Here is a 19,586-nt window from a genome sequence, read left to right on the forward strand (position 1 = left end):
CTGCACGTTTTGACTTTGTGACCTTCATACTTGCCAACCTTAAAAAGTAGCAAAATTAACCAACAGCTTCTAAACAGTTCAAGAGCATGTCTCATTAGAAGCCATTGACATAAACAAGATATATGGGCTTTGTAACATAACCTGCTAACCTAATATACACCCAGGAGGGAGGGGGTTGACTGGGAGATGAGCCTAGCAGGAAAGACAGTGGAACAGCAACGGCAGGAGTTTCTGGGAGTAATTTGGGAGACACAGCAAAAATTCATCCCTAGGAAGAAGAAGCATACTAAAGGGAGGACGAGGCAACCATGGCTGACAAGGGAACTCAGGGACAGCATAAAAGCTAAAGAGAAAGCATACAATGCGGCGAAGAGCAGTGGGAAACCAGGGGATTGGGAAGCCTACAAAGACCATCAGAGGACAACTAAAAAAGAAATAAGGAGGGAGAAGATTAAGTATGAGGGTAAACTAGCCAGTAATATAAAAGAAGATTGCAAGAGTTTTTTTTAGATATAAAAAGGGTAAGAGAGAGGCAAAAGTGGACATTGGGCCGCTGGAAAATGACGCTGCAGAAGTAGTAGTGGGGAACAAGGAAATGGCAGAGGAACTGAATAGGTACTTTGCCTCATTCTTCACAGTGGAAGACATGAGTGACACCCCCAAAGTTCAAGAGAGTCGGGGGGCAGAGGTGAGTATGGTGGCCATTACCAAGGAGAAGGTGCTAGGAAAACTGAAAGGTCTGAAGGTGGATAAATCACCTGGACCAGATAGATTACACCCCAGAGTTCTGAAGGAGATAGCTGAAGAGATAGTGGAGGCGTTAGTGGTGATCTTTCAGGAATTACTGGAGTCAGGGAGGGTCCCAGAGGACTGGAAAATTGCTAATGTAACCCCCTGTTTAAGAAGGGAGTAAGGCAAAAGACAGGAAACTACAGGCCAATTAGCCTGACCTTGGTCGTTGGTAAGATTTTAGAGTCCATTATTAAGGATGAGATTTCAGAATACTAGGAAGTGCATGGCAAAATCGGGCAAAGTCAGCATGGTTTCATCAAGCTGAGGTCATGCCTGACAAATCTGTTAGAATTCTTTGAGGAGGTAACAAATAGGTTAGACAAAGGGGAGCCAATGGATGTTATCTACTTGGACTTCCAGAAGGCCTTTGACAAGGTGCCGCACAGGAGGCTGCTCAGTAAGATAAGAGCCCATGGTGTTAGAGGCAAGGTACTAGCATGGATAAAAGATCGGCTGTCTGGCAGGAAGCAGAGAGTGGGGATAAGGGGATCCTTCTCAGGATGGTGGCCGGTGACTAGTGGAGTTCCGCAAGGGTCAGTGTTGGGACCACAACTTTTCACTTTATACATTAATGATCTAGATGAAGGAACTGAGGGCATTCTGGCTAAGTTTGCAGATGATACAAAGATAGGTGGAGGGACAGGTAGTATTGAGGAGGCGGGGAGGCTGCAGAAGCATTTGGACAGGTTAGGAGAATGGGCAATGAAGTGGCAGATGGAATAAAACGTGGGGAAGTGTGAGGTCATGCATGCACTTTGGTAGGAAGAATAGAGGCATAGACTATTTTCTAAATGGGGAGAGAATTCAGAAATCTGGAGTGCAAAGGGACTTCGGAGTCCTAGTCCAGGATTCTCTTAAGGGGGGAGGAAGAGGAGAAAGGAGGGAAGGAAGGGGGAGGGAGAGGAGGGAAGGAAGGGGGAGGGAGTGGAGGGAAGGAAAGGGAGGGAGGGGAGGGGAAGGAAAGGGAGGGAGGGGAAGGAAAGGGAGGGAGGGGAGGGGAAGGAAAGGGAGGGAGGGGAGGGGAAGGAAAGGGAGGGAGGGGAGGGGAAGGAAAGGGAGGGGAGGGAGGGGAGGGAGAGGGAGGGGAGGGAGAGGGAGGGGAGGGAGGGGAGGGAAAGGAAAGGGAGGGAGGGGAGGGAAAGGAAAGGGAGGGAGGGGAGGGAAAGGAAAGGGAGGGAGGGGAGGGAAAGGAAAGGGAGGGAGGGGAGGGAAAGGAAAGGGAGGGAGGGGAGGGAAAGGAAAGGGAGGGAGGGGAGGGAAAGGAAAGGGAGGGAGGGGAGGGAAAGGAAAGGGAGGGAGGGGAGGGAAAGGAAAGGGAGGGAGGGGAGGGAAAGGAAAGGGAGGGAGGGGAGGGAAAGGGAGGGAGGGGAGGGAAAGGGAGGGAGGGGAGGGAAAGGGAGGGAAAGGGAGGGAGGGGAGGGAAAGGGAGGGGAGGGAAAGGGAGGGAGGGGAGGGAAAGGGAAGGGAGGGAGGGGAGGGAAAGGGAAGGGAGGGAGGGGAGGGAAAGGGAGGGAGGGGAGGGAAAGGGAGGGAGGGGAGGGAAAGGGAGGGAGGGGAGGGAAAGGGAGGGAGGGGAGGGAAAGGGAGGGAGGGGAGGGAAAGGGAGGGAGGGGAGGGAAAGGGAGGGAGGGGAGGGAAAGGAAAGGGAGGGAGGGGAGGGAAAGGAAAGGGAGGGAGGGGAGGGAAAGGAAAGGGAGGGAGGGGAGGGAAAGGAAAGGGAGGGAGGGGAGGGAAAGGAAAGGGAGGGAGGGGAGGGAAAGGAAAGGGAGGGAGGGGAGGGAAAGGAAAGGGAGGGAGGGGAGGGAAAGGAAAGGGAGGGAGGGGAGGGAAAGGAAAGGGAGGGAGGGGAGGGAAAGGAAAGGGAGGGAGGGGAGGGAAAGGAAAGGGAGGGAGGGGAGGGAAAGGAAAGGGAGGGAGGGGAGGGAAAGGAAAGGGAGGGAGGGGAGGGAAAGGAAAGGGAGGGAGGGGAGGGAAAGGAAAGGGAGGGAGGGGAGGGAAAGGAAAGGGAGGGAGGGGAGGGAAAGGAAAGGGAGGGAGGGGAGGGAAAGGAAAGGGAGGGAGGGGAGGGAAAGGAAAGGGAGGGAGGGGAGGGAAAGGGAGGGAGGGGAGGGAAAGGGAGGGAAAGGGAGGGAGGGGAGGGAAAGGGAGGGGAGGGAAAGGGAAGGGAGGGAGGGGAGGGAAAGGGAAGGGAGGGAGGGGAGGGAAAGGGAAGGGAGGGAGGGGAGGGAAAGGGAGGGAGGGGAGGAAAGGGAGGCGAGGGGAGGAAAGGGGAGGAGGGAGGAAAGGGAGGGAGGGGAGGGGAAAGGGAGGATGGGAGGGAAAGGAGGGAGGGGAGGGAAGGGAGGGAGGGGAGGGAACGGGAGGGGATGGAGGGAAGGAAGGGAGGGGAGGGACAGGGAAAGGCAAGGGAGGGAGGGAGGGAAAGGAAAGGGAGGGAGGGGAGGAAAGGAAAGGTGAGGGAGGGGAGGAAAGAAAGGGAGGGAGGTGGAGGTGAAAGGAAAGGGCCAGGAGGGGAGGGAAACGGAAAGGGAGGGAGGGGCGGGAAAGGAAAGGCGAGGGAGGGGAGGGAAAGGAAAGGGAGGCGGGGAGGGAAGGAAAGGGAGGGAGGGGAGGGAAGGAAGGGAGGGCGTGGGAGGAGAAAGGAAAGGGAGGGAGGGGAGGGAAGGAAAGGGAGGGAGGGGAGGGAACGGAAAGGGAGGGAGGGGAGGGAAAGGAAAGGGAGGGAGGGGAGGGAAAGGAAAGGGAGGGAGGGGAGGGAAAGGAAAGGGAGGGAGGGGAGGGAAAGGAAAGGGAGGGAGGGGAGGGAAAGGAAAGGGAGGGAGGGGAGGGAAAGGAAAGGGAGGGAGGGGAGGGAAAGGAAAGGGAGGGAGGGGAGGGAAAGGAAAGGGAGGGAGGGGAGGGAAAGGAAAGGGAGGGAGGGGAGGGAAAGGAAAGGGAGGGAGGGGAGGGAAAGGGAGGGAGGGGAGGGAAAGGGAGGGAGGGGAGGGAAAGGGAGGGAGGGGAGGGAAAGGGAGGGAGGGGAGGGAAAGGGAGGGAGGGGAGGGAAAGGGAGGGAGGGGAGGGAAAGGGAGGGAGGGGAGGGAAAGGGAGGGAGGGGAGGGAAAGGGAGGGAGGGAAAGGGAAAGGGAGGGAGGGAAAGGGAGGGAGGGAAAGGGAGGGAGGGAAAGGGAGGGAGGGAAAGGAAAAGGGAGGGAGGGAAAGGAAAAGGGAGGGAGGGAAAGGGAAAGGGAGGGAGGGAAAGGGAAAGGGAGGGAGGGAAAGGGAAAGGGAGGGAGGGAAAGGAAAAGGGAGGGAGGGAAAGGGAAAGGGAGGGAGGGAAAGGGAAAGGGAGGGAGGGAAAGGGAAATGGAGGGAGGGAAAGGGAAAGGGAGGGAGGGAAAGGAAAAGGGAGGGAGGGAAAGGGAAAGGGAGGGAGGGAAAGGAAAAGGGAGGGAGGGAAAGGAAAAGGGAGGGAGGGAAAGGGAGGGAGAGAAAGAAAGGGAAAGGGAAGGATGGACAGAGGGAGGGAGGGAAAGGGAAGGAGGGAGAGGGAGAGAAAGGGAGGGAGACAGAGGGAGGGTGGGAGGGAAAATGGAGGGAATGGGAGGGAGGGATGGAGGGAAAGGGAGGGACAGAAAGGGAAAGAGGTACGGAGGGAATGGAGGGAAAGGGAAAGGGAGGGAGTGAGGGAGGGGGATGGAAAGGGAGGGAGGGAAAGGAAACTGAGGGAGGGAGGGAAAGTGAGGGAGGGAGGGAGGGAAAGGAAAGGGAGGGAGAGAGTGAAAGGAAAGGGAGGGAAAGGAAAGGGAGGGAGGGAGGGAGGGAGGGGAAAGGGAGGGAGGGAGGGAGGGGAAAGGGAGGGGAACGGTGGAAGGGAGGGGAGGGGAGGGGGGAGGAGATGGAGGGAGGAGACAGAGAGAGGGGAGAAGACGGACGGGGGGGAGGGGAGGATGAGAGGGGAGAAGACGGACGGGGGGGAGGGGAGGATAAGAGGGGAGGAGAGGGAGGGAGGGGCTGATAGGGAGGGGGAGGAGAGGTAGGGTAGGGAGGGGAGGAGTGGGGTAGGGAGGGGAGGAGTGGGGAAGGGAGGGGAGGAGTGGGGAAGGGAGGGGAGGAGGAGGGGAGGGGGAGGAGGAGGGGGTGAGGGGAGGGAGGGGGAGGGGAGGGGGCAGGGAGGGGAGGAGATGGAGGGAGGGTGGAGGGAGAGGAGGGGAGGAGATGGAGGGAGGGGGAGGGAGTGGGGAGCGGGAGGGAAGGGACGACGTAGGGGAGGAGGGAGGGGGTGGAGGGGGAGAGAGGGGGAGAGTGGAAGGGTGGGGGGAGGGGTGGGGAGGGGGGAGGGAGCGAAGTGATGGGGGAGGGGGAGGAGGGAGGGAAGGGGGAGGTGGGAGTGTGGAGGGAGGGGGAGGTGGGTGGGCGGAGGGAGGGGGAGGGGAGGGTGGGGTTAATGTTTGGAAGTCTTGCTACATCTGTACAGGCCGTTGATGAGCTCACAACTAGTGTTGCTTTTTAAAGTTTTGGTCAACTTAGGTAAAGAGGGAAATACTTGCACTGGAAGCAGTTCAGGGAATATGCACTGGACTGATTCCTGGGATGAGGGCTCTGTCTTATGAGGAAAGGTTCAGCATGTTGGGCCTATATTCATTGGAGTTTAGAAGAACAAGACCTGATCTTATTAAAACATATAAGATTCTGAGGGGACAAAAACAGAAAATGCTGGAAAAACTCAGCAGGTCTAACAGCATCTGTGGAGAGAAAGACAGAGTTAACATTTCGAGTCCGAATGACTCTTCTTCAGGACTGATGAACAGTCACACTAACTCGAAACGTTAACTCTGTCTTTCTCTCCACAGATGCTGTTAGACCTGCTGAGTTTTTCCAGCATTTTCTGGTTTTGTTTCAGATTTCCAGCATCCACAGTATTTTGCTTTTATCTTAAGATTCTGAGGGGATTAACAGAGTAGATGCTGAGGGGATGTTTCATCCTGTGGGGAAATTTAGAACTGGGGCACAGTTTCAAAATAAGGGGTCTCCCATTTGATTCAGAGATAAGAGGAATTTCTTCTCTCAGAAATTCGTCAGTGTTTGCTATTCTCTTCCCACAGTGAGCAGTGGAGGTTGGGCCATTGAAAATATTAAAGGCTGAATTAAACAGTTTTATTTGACAAGGGAGTCAAGCATTATTGGGGGCAAGTAAGAAAGTGGAGTTAAGGGCACAATTTGATCAGGCATGAGCTTATTGAATGGTGGAGCTGGCTTGAGAGGCTGAATTGAGAGACTCTTGCCCCTGTTTCTTATGGTCTTACTCCCTAATTTTTCACAAAAAGACTCTGTTCTCTAACCCATCCAGTTCCTGAGGGTAATGTCCTTGGCCCAACCATCTTCTTATGGTTCATCAATGACTTTCCTTCTGTCATAAGGTCAGAAGTGGGGATGCTTGCTGACTGCACAAAGTTCAGCACTATTTGCGACTCCTCAGGTACTGAAGCAGTCCATGTCCAAATGCAGAAAGACCTGGACAATATCCTGGCTTGGGCTGATAAGTGGCAAGTAACATCCCTGCCACAGAAGTGTCAGGCAATGATCATCTCCCACAAGAGAGAGTCTAACCATTGCCCCTTGACATTCAATGGCATTACCAGCGCTGAATCCCCCATTATCAACATTCTAGGGGTTATCATTGACAAGAAACTGAAGTGGACTAGCCACACAAATACTGTCGCTACAGGGACAGATCAGAGGCTAGGAGCCCTGAGGCTAGTAACTCACCTCCTGACTCCCAAAAGCCTGTCTACAATCTACAAGGCACAAGTCAGGAGTGTGATGGAATACTGTCCACTTGCCTGGATGAGTGCAGCTCCCAACAACACTCAAGAAGCTTGACACCATCCAGGACAAAGCAGCCTGCTTGACTGGCACCACATCCACAAACGTTCACTCGCTCCACCACTGATGCACAATAGCAGCAATGTGTAACATCTACAAGATGCACTGTAGGAACTCACCAAGCCTCCTTAGACAACACCTTACAAACCTACGATCTCTACCATCTAGAAAGACAAGGGCGGCAGACACATGGGAACACCATCACTTGGTAGCTCCCCTCCAAGCCTGACTTGGAAATATATCTAGTTCCTTCACTGTGACTGGGTCAAAATCCTGGACCTTCCTATCTAACAGCACTGTGGGTAGGTACAAGTTATTCACCTGGATGGATAATGGCTGTACAGCAGGAGGCAGAGTAGGGATAATGGGCAATTATTCTCATTACCAGGATGTGAATATTGATGTCATACAAGGATCTGTGTAGGGGTCTCATCTATTCAATTTATTAACCAACTGGATGATGGGGTAGATGCATGGAAGTAGATTTAGTAATTGGTATCTAATATTGTTGTGATTATAGAAATGTTTTTATTCTTTCATGGGATGTGAACATCACTGGCTTGGTCAGCATTTGTTGCCCATCCCTATTTGCCCTCGAGAAGGTTGAGGTGAGCCACCTTCTTTGACAGCTACAGTCCATGTGGTATAGGCAAACCCACTGTGCTGTTAGAAAGGGAATTCCAGGGGTTTGACCCAGCAACCGTGAAGGAACAGTGACATGGTTCCAAGTCAGGTTGGGGTGAGGCTTGGAGGGAACTTGCAGATTTGGTGTTCCCATGCATCTGCTGCCTTTGTCCTCCTAGGTGGTAAAGACTGCTGTTGACGGAGCCTTGGTGAGTTGCTACAGTGCATCGTCTCAATGGTACACACTGCTGCTACTGTGCGTCAATGGTGAAGGAACTGAATTGTTTAAGGTGATGGATGGTGTGCCGATCAAGCAGCACCTTTCAAAACTTACAAGTCCTTGAAGGTGTCGAACTTCTTAAGTGTTGTTCCAATGCATTTATATAGGCAAGTGAACAGTGTTCCATCACACTCCAGATTTGTACCTTGTCGGTGGTGGAAAGTGTTTTGGGAATCAGGAGGTGAGTTAACCACTGCAGAATATCCAGCTTCTGACCTGTTCTTGTAGCCATTTATGTGATTTGTTCAATTAAGTTTCTGGTCAAGGGTGACCCCCAGGATGTTGATGGTAAGAGTTGTGGGATTATGGTTACATCTCGGTAGGTTTGGTGAAGTTTTTGTCGTCTTTAGCAGGTTAATTGTAAGTCTTTATTAACTACTAGAACTATTTCCAAAGATACAATAAAGGGTACAAACTAGGAGCTTGCACGTGGTTCTGTCCAACACCACACTGACCCTGGATGCAAGCCATGTGCTTTCTTACATCACTGTGTGGAGGTACTATATGCAATCTCACATAACCCTATACGTGCCAGACCCTTGCACTACACCTCCCCGCTCCAAGTCTTTATCCATTCTATTTAGTGTTACACTAGTTTACTTCATGTCTTACATTGTTATCACTATATTATCAGTATTACTACATTATCAGTATTACTACATTATCAGTACCTCATCTCTTCCCTTCAAATCCTTGAATTCAATGGTTCAGGTGGCCTGGAGGCCTTATAATCCTTCCATATCTTGCTCACACTACTGTCGGAGGAGTAGTAGGCCCTGTCATTGCTGGTTCTTCCTGTTGGTTTAGAGGTTAAGCTGGCATCTGGGTACCTTTTCATCCTTTTTTCACATTCCTTTATGTTATAGAGTCATAGAGGTCTACAGCACAGAAAAAGGCCCTTTGGTCCATCGAGTTTGTGCCGGTCAAACAAGTACTTAACTATTCTAATCTCATTTTCCAGCACTAGGCTCATAGCTTTGTATGCCATGGCACTGCAAGTGCACAACCAAATACTTCTTACGTGTTATGAGGGTTTCTGCCTCTACCACGCTTACAGGCAGTGAATTCCAGATTCCCACCACCCTCTGGGTGAATAAAAGTCTTCCTCACATCCCCTCTAAACCTCCTGCCTCTTACCTTAAATCTATGCCCCCTAGTTATTGATCCCTTCACCAAGGAGAAAAGTTCCTTCCTGTCTACCCTATCTACACCCCTCATAATTTTATACACCTCAATTATGTCCCCCCTCAATCTCCTCTGCTCCAGGGAAAATAACCCCAGTCTGTCCAATCTCTCCTCATAACTAAAACTCTCCAGTCCAGGAAACATCCTGGTAAATCTCCTCTGCACTCTCTCTAGTGCAATCACATCCTTCCTATAATGCGAATTCCAGATCTGCACACAATTCTAGCTATGGCTCAACCAGCGTTTTGTAGAGTTCAAGCATAACCTCCCTGCTGTCATATTCTATACCTCGGCTAATAAAGGCAAGTATCCCATATGCCTTCTTAACCACCTTATCAACCTGTCCCGCTCCCTTAAGGGACCGGTGGAAATGCACACCAAGGTCCCTCTGATCCTCAGTACTTCCCAGGGTCCTACCATTCATCGTGTATTCCCATGCCTTGTTTGTCCTGCCCAAGTGCATCACCTCACACTTATCCGGATTAAATTCCATTTGCCACTGATCAGCCCATCTGACCAGCCCGTCTATATCCTCCTGTAATCTAAGGCTCTCCTCCTCACTATTTACCACCAATTTTCGTGTCATCCGCGAATTTACTGATCAACCCTCCTACATTCAAGTCTAAACCGCATTTGGTCGGTTTGGCTATTGCATTGATCGATGGTTGCTGCAGCTCTAACTCATTTCTTGCAAGGTGGATGAACATTGTGCTAATTTCCTTGACGCTCCTTTTGCTTTTTCCATTATTGTCTAGGTCTTCTTGATGTCCTCTGTGACTGAGGAAAAGCATTCCTGTGACAAGAATGATGTTTAGTGAAACGCCCAGCTCTGCATTTTGCTGTCAGCAATAGACAGGTGCTATCTGGTTCCAGGAAGTCTTTAGGCTTTGCCATGCTGGCCGGGAGTATTTTCAATAGTTGCAGTGTTGACATGCTGTACCGCTGTCGGAGCTGGAAGTTGAGGCTCATCGGACTGCTGATCACTCTCTTTTACATCCTCCACTGGAGGTATTGTGGTTACCTCATAGGTGGTTGGCTGGTCTGATCATTGAAGACTTTCTGGCACCTGTAACAAGAATAAACAAACCTGTTCTGCAAAGAGAGAAGACAGTTCAGGGCTGAAGTCCCAGTCTGGACACACTTTTTTGTTTGAGTACTTGGAAACAAGCTTGGTTAACAACAATAGTTGTCTTGACATCATCTGCATTTTGAGGAGATCCAAGGCTACACAGGTATCGCTGTTCAGGAGAGAGAAAGGCTGGTTACAGATAATACACATCAGCTCAAACATCTGTTTGCTGCCATATTTCAGTGGTTCCACGATCATACCAATGACTGGAAGTCGAATTCCTCCGGACCCATAAAGTGGTGTCTGTTGTTCAAAGCCAGAGGTCTTTTAGTCACAGCTCTTTGTTCAACAGGACTGTTATGCTGGTTCCTATATCTCATTTAAAATTTGTTAAATGGCCATTGACAAAAATGTCCGCTTTCCAAAATGAGAAACCAGGATCTTTGACCTCACCCAAGAAAGATGGCTGTATATCTTCTGGGTCTGCAGTCTTGACCTTGTGGTTAATCTTTGGGCCTTCTGTGCATTTCAGAGTTTTTGCCTTGCACAGTTTGCCAGTGTCCAATCCTGTTGCATTGGAAACAATGGGCTGAAATTGCAGGACTTTGATCTTTCCTTTTCCTTCTTTTTTTGTATGTTCCTGTAAAATTGCTCAGGAAGGTTTTACATCTGAAACATTAATCTTCCTTGAGTCTTTTCAGATGCTGACAGATTTGCTGTGCATTTGCAACATTTTCTACTTTTATTTCAATTTGAAATTTTCACTGCCATTCAGAGCAGTACAAACTGAAACAATCTGAAAACTCCCTATCAATAAGGGCAACATTATAGTTTCTAATACACTGTTATACAGCATTTACATAATATGCTATTCAATTGTAACATGAAGAGAAGTAAAACCTGACATGATAAAAACTCAAGTCATTGAATGAGCACTCCAGTTCAAATCACAAGCACAATAGCTGTTTCGTTCCAATGATATGATTTAATAGGAAGCTCATTGTCTGTCACAGTACACTGTGACATCTATTCCTGATAAAAGATTAGAAAAGAGTCTGCATTTATATAGATCCTTTCAAATCCTCAAGACATCCCAAATGCTTCACAGATAATTAATGGGTTTGAAGTGTAGTCAGTTATTTTGCACAGCAAGGCAAACTGCAATGAAATAAATGAATAATTAATTTTAAAGATGCTGTTTGTGGGGTAAATGTCAGCGAGGACACTGAAATAATTTCCTGCTTTTCTTCAAATAGTGTCCTGGAATCTTTTATGTCAAAGTGATTGGGGATTTAGGCCCTTGGTTTAAGGTCTTGTTCAATAAACGGCACCTCTGACAAATCAGTGCTCCATTAGTACTGCACTGAAGTATCAACTTAGATAATGTGCTTAAATTCCTGGAGTGGGGCTTCACTCATGATCTTTTGACTCGGTGTAAAACCAAAATAACTTCCTGGGAATAAAGCAGCTTCACAAATTCCATTAGTATTTAGTATACATTGTAGAATAGGTTAGTGTATATCTTGAGAAAATAATATCTGGATTCAGATGATTGTAATAGAGCAAGAGCATCATCTGAACTCATTGTACTACTTTATCATGTTGCCCTTCAATATATCAGCTATGGTAGCACTGTTTGTGTTTCAGTATGCTATATCAGCAAGGTGCCTCTGTAGTTAGCAATTATATTCAATTTGTTTGTGTATCAGTGAGTTGCAGCAAAGGTTGTTACATCAGTAAGTACATTAGGCAATATTTACTTACACTTTACCTACTTGACAGCAAAAATCCTGACAATATATTTCTCGAGGGATTCATTGTATTCAACCTTTTTTTCCTCCACAATTGTGCTTATTTTCCAAAGTGGATATCAAGGACATTCCCAAATTTGTTGACAATTTATTTCACTGAACACAGGAACTTCACTCAGCTCATATTTAAATGTGCCATTGTTCAAAATGTTGACCTTGTGCTCTGATACACATGGTCAGGCATCTACATTACTTTAATTTGTTGGATGCATGTATTCCCCTCAGGAGACATCTGTAATGACAATACAGAATAGTCAGATACAAGACAGTGTCTTGCTTGCTGACAAAAATATGATGTTAATACCTTCATACCTAGGTGATCTAAACTTAATTTTATCTTGCAGCCTATATGTTAATTTCTGTTATTATTCAGTTCCATTTACTAGCCTGACAACAGTGTTGGTTTATCCAAAATTGAAAAGAGAGCTGGAAGTTGAACCAGATGATTTATGTTCTGCAGATTCAAATCACATTGTTTCACAGCTGGTTCTCCACATCCATCAGGAAAATGGAGATTCAATTCTAAACAGACAATTTAATTGTAAATCAGCTATAAATTCTGGCCAAATGCTAATGTGCAACTGCATTTGAACAAGATATCAGTGAACGGCATTCATCATGCAGGAGTATGACAGAAGTGTCATTAACACGTTTAAGCTGCACCCAATTTCTTTCCTAATGTGTCTTAAAATGCTTTGGAAATATTGTTCTATATGAGATGAGTGAGTAAAACTCCTTGAAATATTCAGTAAAGCTCAATCGTTAACAGAAAGTAGTTCCAATAAAATTCAATATTAGAATCTTATTATACAGTATTTCATAATCACATTGACCTTTTAGATGGAAGCCAATACAACCTCTGGTCCCTGTTGACCCTACCCTACCACCATCCTGGCCTAGCATCTTTTTTCTGTTCTCTGACATATCTTCTTGAGTCTCCTGGTGTCCATGGCAAGCCTTTTGAAAGGTTGTATTTTTCACTGTAAATGCCCCTTTAACCTAGGCACAGAATTCAGCACAAAGCTGCAACCTTAACAATCACACCACATTGTTCTGACCTGTCAAGCTGGAAGCTCTGCTTTTATGGCTCATACCTACGTCAGGTGTTTATTGCGACACAAACCTTAGCAGCTGTCTAAAAAAAATCTCCCATTCAGTACACTGGTTACATCATTGACTGTATTAATAACAAAACATTCCAAAGGTGGAACAATTGCTACAATGTACTAATGAATAATTTCAACATCCTGGCGCTTAAACTGCATGCCTATCCAGATCTGAACATTGAATGACTTGATTCTTTATTTTAACAGTCTTCAGTTTAAAGACTTATTTATGATAATTTTGAATATATTATAAAAACATATACAATTTGATAAAGTGCATAGCTTATAGTGGTGACATTTTAAGTCGTCTTTCACTAACCACAGTAGCGTCAAATATTGTTCAGTTTACTTATCAAAGTAGGGTATATTTGTTCAACAAAAGATCAAAAACTGAAATTGATAATTTATTTAATCCTAGTCAGTGATATTTGTACATTGTAGTGACACATTCAATTTATTGAAAATGTCTTTTGAACGATATGCTTATACTTATTTACTTTCAGTACAGGTCAGTCACTGTTTAATACTCAGTACTTCCCAACAGGCATGTTGTCGTGCACCTACTGCCTCTTCAACTGAGATCAGCTAACTTACCAGACCATGAATTGAATCTGGCATTTTCCTGACCTGTGTAGCTCAGAGGCAGAGGCGTTGCCCTGTCATCCTGCTTAATTGGCAATTTCCTGATACAACAAAAATGCAAAACTTTTTTTTGAATTATGTTGATCTCATGTAGGGTCCACCAATCAAATAAGAATTAAAATAAAAATCCCCTGCTGGGTCAGCAATCAAGACAGTTGGTTGTTTATCTACACAATCTACAAACATCAGGAAGTTACATGCTCAGTCACTGGTTAAAGACAAGTTAATTAATCTCAGCTAAGAAAATGGTAAGAATGCTACAGTTGGCATCAATGTACTCAGATCAGGATGAAAAGAATGCCCAGAATCCCTACACACGATCATTACACAGTGACCCCTGCTGGTAAGTGTGTGAATGTAAAATCAGAATTTCTGTACGATCTTCCCTCAGTCACCTCTTTTTGGGGGTTCGGTGAGGGGGTGGATGGTAAACAAAACCCAGCAAACTGAAAGGAAATTAGCTTTGACATCAAAAGCAGATAGATCAATTAAGAAAGGAGTGTTAAAAAGGATCACTGTAACCCTACATCAGATACATCTTTATGAATGCCAGAAGTATTCATAAACATGATGCTTGGGCTTGTTATGGTAATTGGAAATTAAAATAGGAACCTCAGAATCAATCAATTCAATCAATCACAGTTAATCACACATGGTTATCTCCTAACAGTGAAGGTACGTACAGTACACAAAATTGAAAGTGTTAAGTAAGAACAAACTGGACAGAAAACAAGGTGAAGTACCTCTATTTGTTAGGAATACCTGGTCTGGCAAATAAAGTAGGCCCACTGAACGTATTGAGCTTCCCAACAGGTTAGTCCAGTGGTGCAAAGTGAACAAAGATAATGAGTTTCCTATAGACAACCAAGTTAAAACATAAAGGAACACAGGTTATTCAAGGAAGAGAAAAAGGTCTGAGCCAATTGAAGATTTTTTTTATTCATGGGATGTGAACAATACTGTCAAGGTCAGCATTTCTTGCTTGTAGTGAAAAGAAGATCATTGGTGAAGCAGCTGAAGATGGTTCAGGACACTGCCCTGAGGAACTCCTGCATTGATATCCTGGGGCTGAGGTGATTGGCTTTCAACAATCATAACCATCTTCCTTTTTACTAGGTATGAGCTCCTTGATGCCATATTCGGTCTACTGCTGCCTTGAAATCTAGGGCAGTCACTCTCACCTCACATCTGGAACTATACTAATGAGGGATTTGGATCAACCTCATATAAAATTAGCATGTCCAACAGTTTTAGGATCTGAGGTCAATGTAACTCATGACTGCTATCTCAGCAGTTAAGGGATGCCAAGAAAGGTAACCCACATCTTGAGTCCCCCAAGGATCTATCTTTGGGCCCACCCCACCCCCCTCTTCCACATTTGGATACTGCCTATAAGTGATATCATCAGAAAACATGGGGCAAGCTTTCACATACACACTGACAGCCAGCTCTACCTCACCATCACCTCACTTGAACCCTTCTGAAGAGTCTGTGCTGTCAGACTGCTTGTTCAATATACAGTCTTGGATGAGCTGCAGTTTCTACAATTAAATATTATGAAGACCTAAGTCATTGCCTTTGGCCCCGCCACAGACTCTGTATCTTTGAAATCAATTCCACCCCCCTCCTTAACCATGGTCTCAAGTTTAAATAGACTATTTGCAACCTTGACATCTCATTTGACTCTAAGCCAAGCTTCCAATCCCATATCATCTCCATCACAAAGATCTCTTCTACCTACTTCAGTTTCTATAACATTGTTCAGTATTAGACCAAGGTGCAACCCCTCCCCTAAGTGCTGCACTATTCCTGCCCTGAAATTCTGTCTCTCTATGGCTTCCCTCCCATCTTTTCAAAGAGACGTGGTTCATGGCACCCCTGACGTGTTATGAACCATTGTCTGTATGAGGGAACCTTTTGAAATGTAAGTTCAAAAGGTTCTCCCCCTGCCCCTATGCACTGCAGCAACTTAACTAGGCTTCTTTGACAGCACCTTCCAAACCCGTGACCTATATCACCTAGGAGGATAAGGGCAGCAGGCACATAGGAACACAACCCACACGAAGTTCCCCTCCTTCACAAAGAATTGTTCAAATTACTGGTTCACCATAAGTACTGCAGAATAAAATGGTGGCTTTAATTTTGACATTATTTCTAATACAGAATGAGCAGTGCTGTGGCAGGCTCTGTTAATGTAACATCAATGTAGCATGGTTACTGGTGAGTTTATCCAAGGCTTACACTTTGCACATATAGCAGAAGGAAAAAAGAAAACTAGTGAGAATGGGACCTGTGGAACTAGGTTTTTCTGAAGAATGGCGCTCATCTACCTTCTCATTTCCATAATTAGACAGCCTTGGGATATATTTCTGTTGCTTGCTGAGCTTACATTTGCACTGTTTTGTGTAGTATTAAATTGCTAAGTGCTATATGTAGATTGGAATGATCTGCATATTAAAGATCAAATTTAAATACAGCATTTTTGATACTTCAATGTAGACTTAGCCACTTTCTGATTGATGTCCGGGGAAAAGGTGAAAAAATATTCTACAGTCTTCCTGCTTTGATTTTTAAAAATTCTTATCTTAAGGCCCTTTCACAGAAGAAGGAATAGAAACAGCACATGCCTTCTGGCAACTGGCTTGAAAGCAAACTTGACAGGTGTCTGAGGAATGGAGGTGAGTTCACCTGGTCATTCTTTTGACAAGGAAAGAGGATGGTGGGGAAGAGAACTTAAACATGGGGAGATGAAATGAAAATTAAGATTGTGTAGGTGGATCCCAAAAATATTTTAGTTAAACATTATTTTAAAAATCCATTCTCAGCTGCAGTCAATTGTAACAAAAAGAAGCAGCATTGCGATTTATTTATTTGTGTAGACCATAAAATAGACTTTGTCTTTATAATGTTGAAAGAAAGGAGCTGAAATTGGTCCCCATCGGGCCTATTTTTTGGCAGCAAAATCAAGTTGGTTGACCAGTTTCTGGATGTGATCTCCTGTGGCTGAAGCTCGTTGAAAGTCCAGCAGCTGTCAAATTTAACAAGAACTGGGGGTGCGAGTGCCAGATATTCTGTACTCAGTTTCTCCACTCGACGGGTGTAACCACAACAAGAGACTGCTGACCTTAAACTGGAACCAGGAGGAACATACCTGCTTCTATTGCTTCAACCACAATGCTGCAGATTTCTGTCACCTCCACCTCTCCCTTTCTTCCCATTTGCCTCTCCTCCCCCTCCTGCAATTTGCTCCTTGTCTCCACTCTTCCTATTTGGCCCTCTTCTCCCACATACCTACTCACCAGAAATCAGCTGCAACATGAATTGGCGTCCGAGTCGAATGATGTTGAGAAGATCCTGACCAGCTAATCTGCACTGAGATTCCCGATCGCCATCCACAGCTCACCGGTATTATGCAATTCTGGGCCAATTTCCAGCAAGTCTCAGGCCTCTGCCTTCAGGCATGCATTCAAGACGAATCATACGCTTCCATTGGCTTTCAATGGGAAACCAATTTCATGGCCATAATCAGTTTATGCAGAAATAAAAAGAGTGACGTATTCCTATTTAAGGAACATATTTAAGGCAGTATTCAACCTGGACATCCAATTTGATCCCGAGCTAAGTTTCTGATCCCATAATCTATCCATCACAAAGATCATCTATTCCTATATCTGTATGATTGACTGCCTCTGGCCTAGCTTAGACAATCTAATGCTGAAACCTTCAACCATGTTTTTGTCATCTCAGAGCCAGCTATTCCATTGTTATAAAAACAAAAAAACTGCGGATGCTGGAAATCCAAAACAAAAACAGAATTACCTGGAAAAACTCAGCAGGTCTGGCAGCATCGGCGGAGAAGAAAAGAGTTGACGTTTCGAGTCCTCATGACCCTGCGACGGGTCATGAGGACTCGAAACGTCAACTCTTTTCTTCTCCGCCGATGCTGCCAGACCTATTCCATTGTTATGTTATCCTGGCAATAGCCCCAATAACATTCTTTCTTCCTCTGATTCTGGCCTCATGCATCCGTCACTTTCACACTTTGCAAATCCTTCACCACATCTCACAGCCTGCACACACTGCCACCTATTCAACCATAATAGGCAGATCACTCAAACACATTGCACCGCACTCACCGACACACTTCTTTTCATCTTGCAGGATAAAGGAGCTCAAAAACAGCATCTAACCGGGCGAGCAGCCTGTTGGCATTGCGCACTTGCGCAATATTTCAGTCAGTGGGCGACGCAGGAGTCAGTAGCGCACCCGCCAACAATTAAAAGGCCTATTAAGGCCATTAAAAATGTAATTGAAATAAATTTTTCACTGCCCGTCCAACTTTACAGTTGGTGGGCAGGCAAAAAAGCCAAGCGGTCTTTGCATTTTTTAGGAAACCTCATCTATGGGCGGAATGAGGTTTCCAGCAGTAATTAAAAATAAAATAAAAACTTTAACTTTTCATTAATAACATGTCCATGCTCATGTGACAGAGTCACACGAGGGGACACGTTTTTAAACACCTTAAAATACTTTAATTTTTATTTTCAAAACTGCGCTGTGCCGCATGCGTGGACTTGTGCCCGTCCCTCCCCCCACCCCCACAAAGGCAGCGTGCATTTCACGCTGGGCGGGCCTTAATAGGCCCTCCAGCATGAAATCACAGTCCAGCCCCGATCACGGGTGATGGTCGGCTTCCCAAACGCTCCCACCGATCCCCACTGAACCTACCTGACGAGGGAAAAATCCTTGCCATTAAGTCAGCCATGTTAGGACACAAAGGGTTGAGTTCTAAAAGGAATTTCTCTAAAAAATGTTGAGACAAAGACATTAAGAAAATATGCTGGATTGTAACTATAGTCTTCAAATCAATATTTGTTTGACTATCAAAATTATTTATTAAGGTGGATTCAAAATTGCGTATAACCTTAAGTAGAATTGTCATGTTATAACTAGCTTTAATTACCATCTATTCTATGATATAGTCTTACTTACTATAATGTAATCTATAATTGATTCTTATAATAAATATCATAAACAAGTATAAAAGAGTTGTAGTCTCATACTTATATCCTTCCAAGCCGACATTACAGACAACAATATCCTAGAATTCTTAAGTCAGGTTTCTAAGTGCTGACACTTGTAAAGTTAACGAGAGATTTTATTCTGCTATAATATACTTAGATATATCCTACCCTGAGATAATTTTGCTGGTTTGAAAACTCCTAGCAGGGAGAGTATTTCATTTCACGACCTAGTCTATAGCAGGTTAAGCTAAGTTCCTTTAATGATCTGAACTTTCTCTTAGTTGAGGTTTTAAGGTATCAGTAAGTTCAACTGGGTGGGTTTACCTTGCTGGGGGGTAAAGACAGTAGAACCATGAATACACACTGCTGCCATTGTGCAGCCAGTGATGAAGGGAGTGAATGTTTAATATTGTGATTAGGGTGCTGGATCAAGCAGGCTGCTTTGTCCTGCATGATGTCAAACTTCTTCAATATTGTTGGAGCTGCACTCATCCAGCCAAGTGGCGAGTATTCCACCACATTTCTGACCTGTGCCTTGTAGATGGTGGATAGGCTTTTGGAATCAGGATGTGAATTACTCGCTACAGAAATCCCAGCCTCTGACCTACTCTTGTAGCTGTGGTATTTAAATGGGCGGTCCAGTTAATTTCCTGGTCAGTGGTAACCCTGGGATGTTGATAGTGAGAATTCAACAATGGTAATACTGTTGAATGTCAAGGAAGATGGTTGGATTACCTTTTGTTGGGGCCATTGCCTGTCAATTGTGAGGCATGAATGCTACTTGCCACTTGTCAGCCCAAACCTGACTTTTGTCCAGGTCTTGCAGCAGGTCTTGCTCCCTTTCCCATGGCAATCACATAAGATGTAACACTGCCCTTTTACCTCCCCTCCATTCACCATCCAAGGCCCTAAACACTTCTTCCAGGTGAACAGCAATTTACTTGTACTGCTTTCAATTAGTGTACTGTATTCGCTACTCACAGCGCAGTCTCCTGTGCGTTAGAGTGAACAAAAGCAAAATGGGTGAGTGCTTTGTGGGACACCTCTGCTCAGTCTGCAAGCGTGACCCTGAGCTTCCAGTTGCTTGCCAATCTAACTCACTACCTTGCTGTCATGCTCACATTTCTGTCCTCAGCCTGCAGCAGTGTTCCAGTAAAGCTCAACACAAACTTGAGAAACAGCGCTTCA

General features: G+C 45.9%; 1 protein-coding gene across 5 annotated transcripts in view; it reads right to left on the bottom strand.

Moving 5' to 3' along the window:
* epb41l4a (erythrocyte membrane protein band 4.1 like 4A) overlaps positions 1 to 17,207 on the bottom strand; it is a 374,673-nt gene extending 357,466 nt beyond the window's left edge. For all 5 annotated transcript variants that reach the window (XM_041186876.1, XM_041186875.1, XM_041186874.1 and 2 more), the window contains exon 1: positions 17,194 to 17,207. The gene's annotated coding sequence lies outside the window, so the exon portion shown is untranslated. The remainder of the gene's footprint in view (positions 1 to 17,193) is intronic.
* Between the last annotated feature and the right edge of the window lie 2,379 nt (positions 17,208 to 19,586).

The sequence above is a fragment of the Carcharodon carcharias genome, chromosome 4 (assembly GCF_017639515.1).
Source record: "Carcharodon carcharias isolate sCarCar2 chromosome 4, sCarCar2.pri, whole genome shotgun sequence".
Classification (NCBI taxonomy): domain Eukaryota; kingdom Metazoa; phylum Chordata; class Chondrichthyes; order Lamniformes; family Lamnidae; genus Carcharodon; species Carcharodon carcharias.